This window comes from Delphinapterus leucas, chromosome 11, assembly GCF_059928025.1.
Source record: "Delphinapterus leucas isolate spDelLeu-1000000601 "Yukka" chromosome 11, BTC_Dleu_Yukka2, whole genome shotgun sequence".
NCBI classification, from domain to species: Eukaryota; Metazoa; Chordata; class Mammalia; order Artiodactyla; family Monodontidae; genus Delphinapterus; species Delphinapterus leucas.
The window spans coordinates 29741437-29749529 of record NC_143139.1 but is presented as its reverse complement, the minus strand read 5'-3'; positions in this window follow the sequence as shown (position 1 = coordinate 29749529).

Here is an 8093-nt window from a genome sequence, read left to right as displayed (position 1 = left end):
TTCTGTATGGCTACTAGGGACCTAACCTGGAGGCAACTTTTCACGTTGAGATTCCCTTTAGCTCTAGAGCTGGTCAGGCGGACCCCAACAGCGGCCAATGAAGCACCTGCTTTACACAGAGCATACTCATATTTTTTCCCGAAGCACTCTTACAGGGTTTACAGGCCTGCCAAAGGCAAGGAGTGTAAGGAATCTTCAAGGCAGCGTCAATGCAGCCTTCAAAATGGGAAAGCAAGGCTAGCTGCAGCAGGCCCCCGTTTCCATGGGCACACTCAGCATACACCCCTGTGCTTTCTCACAAGCCCAAAGAGACACAGCTTACCCTGTGTTTCCTTCCCCGAATCAACTTCTCGAAGTGGGGTGTACTGCGTCAAGCGAACTGCCCCAACCAAGGTACGCTGCAGCTGCTCCTCTGGGCCTGTCGCTATTCAAAAGCCTGCAGTGCCACAGGAAGGACGGGACTTAAATTGCAGTAAGAACGCAAGCCGACTATCTCTGGGAGGCACGGTGACTTCAGGCAGGAGGTCCTAGGTGGAATGCGAAGCCGAGGGTTTCTCAGAGTTCAGCTCAGCCTAGGGCAATGCGAAAGACTTCGACGCCGTGTGGGATGTGCCAGAACGGTGTTCGTGAACGTGTGTGAGTGCTGAGGAAATTAAGCTGCTGCCAAAGAGAGTGCAGTGCGTTTCCCTACGCTCCGCATACACAGAGGGGCTCTAAAGAGCTACGGGCCTGGATGTTGCTTAGCAGACCCAGGTGGGCCTGGCGACACTCAGTGTTCCTGCCGGGAGCAGGGTGCCCACGCCAGCCTCCTAGGTGTCCAGAAGACTCTGCTACCGTTGAAGGGACCCAGAGCCGAGGCCACCGCCTCCTGGAAACTGCTGCACGCCTCCGTTTCTGCTCGGAAAATCAGGGCCTTACTTCAAGGCCTCTGTTCATGCTGGGTGTGCCGTTAGCGACACTGCATAGTAAGATGCTGACTTCCTCCTCGAATAGAGTGACTTCAGCCACGAGTTCCTCGAAGTATGCAAAGCACAGTGTTTTCTCATGGCAGCTCACACAAGGGCCATGGCAAAGTCGGACTCACCAGAAGTGTTGTCCTGAGGCTGTTCGAGGTCTCTGGAAATGTAGCGCTGCTCAAGGAACGTACAGTGTGTTGCCCAGCACTCGGCACGCACAGAGGGCCTCCGAGGGATCAACCAATGGGCCTCAAAGTTGCACAGCCGGCGCACCGGGGTCTGGAGGTACTCAGTGAACTCGGAGGGAAAGTGATGCATTCCCGAGAGGCTTAGGAGTCCTGAAAAGAGTACTTCCTTGAAAGTAAACATATAAGCGACTAAGAACTCATGGAAAGAGCTGCCTGCCTCCGTTTCTGTGTGGCTACTAGGGACCTAACCTGGAGGCACCTTTTCACGTTGAGATTCCCTTTAGCTCTAGAGCTGGTCAGGCGGACCCCAACCGCGGCCAATGAAGCAACTGCTTTACACAGAGCAGACTCATATTTTTTCCCGAAGCACTCTTACAGGGTTTGCAGACCTGTCAAGATCAGGGAGTGTCAGGTGTCTTCAAGGCAGCGTCAATGCAGCCTTCAAAATGGGAAAGCAAGACTAGCTCCAGCAGGCCCCCGTTTCCATGGGCACACTCAGCATACACCCCTGTGGTTTCTCACAAGCCCAAAGAGACACAGCTTACCCTGTGTTTCCTTCCCCGAATCAACTTCTCGAAGTGGGGTGTACTGCGTCAAGCGAACTGCCCCAACCAAGGTACGCTGCAGCTGCTCCTCTGGGCCTGTCGCTATTCAAAAGCCTGCAGTGCCACAGGAAGGACGGGACTTCAATTGCAGTAAGAACGCAAGCCGACTATCTCTGGGAGGCACGGTGACTTCAGGCAGGAGGTCCTAGGTGGAATGCGAAGCCGAGGGTTTCTCAGAGTTCAGCTCAGCCTAGGGCAATGCGAAAGACTTCGACGCCGTGTGGGATGTGCCAGAACGGTGTTCGTGAACGTGTGTGAGTGCTGAGGAAATTAAGCTGCTCCCAAAGAGAGTGCAGCGCGTTTCCCTACGCTCCGCGTACACAGAGGGGCTCTAAAGAGCTACGGGCCTGGATGTTGCTTAGCAGACCCAGGTGGGCCTGGCGACACTCAGTGTTCCTGCCGGGAGCAGGGTGCCCACGCCAGCCTCCTAGGTGTCCAGAAGACTCTGCTACCGTTGAAGGTACCCAGAGCCGAGGCCACCGCCTCCTGGAAACTGCTGCATGCCTCCGTTTCTGCTCGGAAAATCAGGGCCTTACTTCCGGGCTTGTGTTCATGCTGGGTGTGCCGTTAGCGACACTGCATGGTAAGATGCTGACTTCCTCCTCGAATAGAGTGACTTCAGCCACGAGTTCCTCGAAGTATGCAAAGCACAGTGTTTTCTCATGGCAGCTCACACAAGGGCCATGGCAAAGTCGGACTCACCAGAAGTGTTGTCCTGAGGCTGTTCGAGGACTCTGGAAATGTAGTGCTGCTCAAGGAACGTACAGTGTGTTGCCCATCACTCGGCACGCAGAGAGGGTCTCCGAGGGATCAACCAATGGGCCTCGAAGTTGCCAGCCGGCGCACCGGGGTCTGGAGGTACTCAGTGAACTCGGAGGGAAAGTGATGCATACCCGAGAGGCTTAGGAGTCCTGAAAAGAGTACTTCCTTGAAAGTAAACATATAAGCGACTAAGAACTCATGGAAACAGCGGCCTTCCTCCTTTCTGCACGGCTACTAAGGGCCTAACCTGGAGGCAACTTTTCACGTTGAGATTCCCTTAGCTCTAGAGCTGGTCAGGCGGACCCCAACCGCGGCCAATGAAGCACCTGCTTTACACAGAGCAGACTCATATTTTTTCCCGAAGCACTCTTACAGGGTTTACAGGCCTGCCAAGGGCAAGGAGTGTAAGGTGTCTTCAAGGCAGCGTGAATGCAGCCTTCAAAATGGGAAAGCAAGGCTAGCTCCAGCAGGCCCCCGTTACCATGGGCACACTCAGCATACACCCCTGTGCTTTCTCACAAGCCCAAAGAGACACAGCTTACCCTGTGTTTCCTTCCTCGAATCAATTTCTCCAAGTGGGGTGTTCTGCATCAAGCGCACTGCCCCAACCAAGGAACGCCGCAGCTGCTCCTCTGGGCCTGGCGCTATTCAAAAGCCTGCAGTGCCACAGGAAGAACGGGACTTCAATTGCAGTAAGAACGCAAGCCGAGTATCTCTGGGAGGCACGGTGACTTCAGGCAGGAGGTCCTAGGGGGAATGCGAAGCCGAGGGTTTCTCAGAGTTCAGCTCAGCCTAGGGCAATGCGAAAGACTTCGACGCCGTGTGAGATGTGCCAGAACGGTGTTCGTGAACGTGTGTGAGTGCTGAGGAAATTAAGCTGCTCCCAAAGAGAGTGCAGTGCGTTTCCCTACGCTCCGCGTACACAGAGGGGCTCTAAAGAGCTACGGGCCTGGATGTTGCTTAGCAGACCCAGGTGGGCCTGGCGACACTCAGTGTTCCTGCCGGGTGCAGGGTGCCCACGCCAGCCTCCTAGGTGTCCAGAAGACTCTGCTACCGTTGAAGTGACCCAGAGCCGAGGCCACCGCCTCCTGGAAACTGCTGCACGCCTCCGTTTCTGCTCGGAAAATCAGGGCCTTACTTCCAGGCCTGTGTTCATGCTGGGTGTGCCGTTAGCGACACTGCATGGTAAGATGCTGACTTCCTCCTCGAATAGAGTGACTTCAGCCACGAGTTCCTCAAAGTATGCAAAGCACAGTGTTTTCTCATGGCAGCTCACACAAGGGCCATGGCAAAGTCGGACTCACCAGAAGTGTTGTCCTGAGGCTGTTCGAGGACTCTGGAAATGTAGCTCTGCTCAAGGAACGTACAGTGTGTTGCCCATCACTCGGCACGCACAGAGGGTCTCCGAGGGATCAACCAATGGGCCTCGAACTTGCACAGCCGGCGCACCGGGGTCTGGAGGTACTCAGTGAACTCGGAGGGAAAGTGATGCATACCCGAGAGGCTTAGGAGTCCTGAAAAGAGTACTTCCTTGAAAGTAAACATAAAAGCGACTAAGAAGTCATGGAAAGGGCTGCCTGCCTCCGTTTCTGTATGGCTACTAGAGACCTAACCTGGAGGCAACTTTTCACGTTGAGATTCCCTTTAGCTCTAGAGCTGGTCAGGCGGACCCCAACAGCGGCCAATGAAGCACCTGCTTTACACAGAGCAGACTCATATTTTTTCCCGAAGCACTCTTACAGGGTTTACAGACCTGTCAAGATCAGGGAGTGTCAGGTGTCTTCAAGGCAGCGTCAATGCAGCCTTCAAAATGGGAAAGCAAGACTAGCTCCAGCAGGCCCCCGTTTCCATGGGCACACTCAGCATACACCCCTGTGCTTTCTCACAAGCCCAAAGAGACACAGCTTACCCTGTGTTTCCTTCCCCGAATCAACTTCTCGAAGTGGGGTGTACTGCGTCAAGCGAACTGCCCCAACCAAGGTACGCTGCAGCTGCTCCTCTGGGCCTGTCGCTATTCAAAAGCCTGCAGTGCCACAGGAAGGACGGGACTTAAATTGCAGTAAGAACGCAAGCCGACTATCTCTGGGAGGCACGGTGACTTCAGGCAGGAGGTCCTAGTTGGAATGCGAAGCCCAGGGTTTCTCAGAGTTCAGCTCAGCCTAGGGCAATGCGATAGACTTCGACGCCGTGTGGGATGTGCCAGAACGGTGTTCGTGAACGTGTGTGAGTGCTGAGGAAATTAAGCTGCTGCCAAAGAGAGTGCAGTGCGTTTCCCTACGCTCCTTATACACAGAGGGGCTCTAAAGAGCTACGGGCCTGGATGTTGCTTAGCAGACCCAGGTGGGCCTGGCGACACTCAGTGTTCCTGCCGGGAGCAGGGTGCCCACGCCAGCCTCCTAGGTGTCCAGAAGACTCTGCTACCGTTGAAGGTACCCAGAGCCGAGGCCACCGCCTCCTGGAAACTGCTGCATGCCTCCGTTTCTGCTCGGAAAATCAGGGCCTTACTTCCAGGCTTGTGTTCATGCTGGGTGTGCCGTTAGCGACACTGCATGGTAAGATGCTGACTTCCTCCTCGAATAGAGTGACTTCAGCCACGAGTTCCTCGAAGTATGCAAAGCACAGTGTTTTCTCATGGCAGCTCACACAAGGGCCATGGCAAAGTCGGACTCACCAGAAGTGTTGTCCTGAGGCTGTTCGAGGACTCTGGAAATGTAGCGCTGCTCAAGAAACGTACAGTGTGTTGCCCATCACTCGGCACGCACAGAGGGCCTCCGAGGGATCAACCAATGGGCCTCGAAGTTGCACAGCCGGCGCACCGGGGTCTGGAGGTACTCAGTGAACTCGGAGGGAAAGTGATGCCTACCCGAGAGGCTTAGGAGTCCTGAAAAGAGTACTTCCTTGAAAGTAAACATAAAAGCGACTAAGAAGTCATGGAAAGAGCTGCCTGCCTCCGTTTCTGTATGGCTACTAGGGACCTAACCTGGAGGCAACTTTTCACGTTGAGATTCCCTTTAGCTCTAGAGCTGGTCAGGCGGACCCCAACAGCGGCCAATGAAGCACCTGCTTTACACAGAGCAGACTCATATTTTTTCCCGAAGCACTCTTACAGGGTTTACAGACCTGTCAAGATCAGGGAGTGTCAGGTGTCTTCAAGGCAGCGTCAATGCAGCCTTCAAAATGGGAAAGCAAGACTAGCTCCAGCAGGCCCCCGTTTCCATGGGCACACTCAGCATACACCCCTGTGCTTTCTCACAAGCCCAAAGAGACACAGCTTACCCTGTGTTTCCTTCCCCGAATCAACTTCTCGAAGTGGGGTGTACTGCGTCAAGCGAACTGCCCCAACCAAGGTACGCTGCAGCTGCTCCTCTGGGCCTGTCGCTATTCAAAAGCCTGCAGTGCCACAGGAAGGACGGGACTTAAATTGCAGTAAGAACGCAAGCCGACTATCTCTGGGAGGCACGGTGACTTCAGGCAGGAGGTCCTAGTTGGAATGCGAAGCCCAGGGTTTCTCAGAGTTCAGCTCAGCCTAGGGCAATGCGATAGACTTCGACGCCGTGTGGGATGTGCCAGAACGGTGTTCGTGAACGTGTGTGAGTGCTGAGGAAATTAAGCTGCTGCCAAAGAGAGTGCAGTGCGTTTCCCTACGCTCCTCATACACAGAGGGGCTCTAAAGAGCTACGGGCCTGGATGTTGCTTAGCAGACCCAGGTGGGCCTGGCGACACTCAGTGTTCCTGCCGGGAGCAGGGTGCCCACGCCAGCCTCCTAGGTGTCCAGAAGACTCTGCTACCGTTGAAGGTACCCAGAGCCGAGGCCACCGCCTCCTGGAAACTGCTGCACGCCTCCGTTTCTGCTCGGAAAATCAGGGCCTTACCTCCAGGCTTGTGTTCATGCTGGGTGTGCCGTTAGCGACACTGCATGGTAAGATGCTGACTTCCTCCTCGAATAGAGTGACTTCAGCCACGAGTTCCTCGAAGTATGCAAAGCACAGTGTTTTCTCATGGCAGCTCACACAAGGGCCATGGCAAAGTCGGACTCACCAGAAGTGTTGTCCTGAGGCTGTTCGAGGACTCTGGAAATGTAGCGCTGCTCAAGGAACGTACAGTGTGTTGCCCATCACTCGGCACGCACAGAGGGCCTCCGAGGGATCAACCAATGGGCCTCGAAGTTGCACAGCCGGCGCACCGGGGTCTGGAGGTACTCAGTGAACTCGGAGGGAAAGTGATGCATACCCGAGAGGCTTAGGAGTCCTGTAAAGAGTACTTCCTTGAAAGTAAACATATAAGCGACTAAGAAGTCATGGAAAGAGCTGCCTGCCTCCGTTTCTGTATGGCTACTAGGGACCTAACCTGGAGGCAACTGTTCACGTTGAGATTCCCTTTAGCTCTAGAGCTGGTCAGGCGGACCCCAACCGCGGCCAATGAAGCACCTGCTTTACACAGAGCAGACTCATATTTTTTCCCGAAGCACTCTTACAGGGTTTACAGACCTGTCAAGATCAGGGAGTGTCAGGTGTCTTCAAGGCAGCGTCAATGCAGCCTTCAAAATGGGAAAGCAAGACTAGCTCCAGCAGGCCCCCGTTTCCATGGGCACACTCAGCATACACCCCTGTGGTTTCTCACAAGCCCAAAGAGACACAGCTTACCCTGTGTTTCCTTCCCCGAATCAACTTCTCGAAGTGGGGTATACTGCGTCAAGCGAACTGCCCCAACCAAGGTACGCTGCAGCTGCTCCTCTGGGCCTGTCGCTATTCAAAAGCCTGCAGTGCCACAGGAAGGACGGGACTTCAATTGCAGTAAGAACGCAAGCCGACTATCTCTGGGAGGCACGGTGACTTCAGGCAGGAGGTCCTAGGGGGAATGCGAAGCCGAGGGTTTCTCAGAGTTCAGCTCAGCCTAGGGCAATGCGAAAGACTTCAACGCCGTGTGGGATGTGCCAGAACGGTGTTCGTGAACGTGTGTGAGTGCTGAGGAAATTAAGCTGCTGCCAAAGAGAGTGCAGTGCGTTTCCCTACGCTCCGCATACACAGAGGGGCTCTAAAGAGCTACGGGCCTGGATGTTGCTTAGCAGACCCAGGTGGGCCTGGCGACACTCAGTGTTCCTGCCGGGTGCAGGGTGCCCACGCCAGCCTCCTAGGTGTCCAGAAGACTCTGCTACCGTTGAAGGTACCCAGAGCCGAGGCCACCGCCTCCTGGAAACTGCTGCACGCCTCCGTTTCTGCTCGGAAAATCAGGGCCTTACTTCCAGGCCTCTGTTCATGCTGGGTGTGCCGTTAGCGACACTGCATGGTAAGATGCTGACTTCCTCCTCGAATAGAGTGACTTCAGCCACGAGTTCCTCGAAGTATGCAAAGCACAGTGTTTTCTCATGGCAGCTCACACAAGGGCCATGGCAAAGTCGGACTCACCAGAAGTGTTGTCCTGAGGCTGTTCGAGGACTCTGGAAATGTAGCGCTGCTCAAGGAACGTACAGTGTGTTGCCCAGCACTCGGCCCGCACAGAGGGCCTCCGAGGGATCAACCAATGGGCCTCGAAGTTGCACAGCCGGCGCACCGGGGTCTGGAGGTACTCAGTGAACTCGGAGG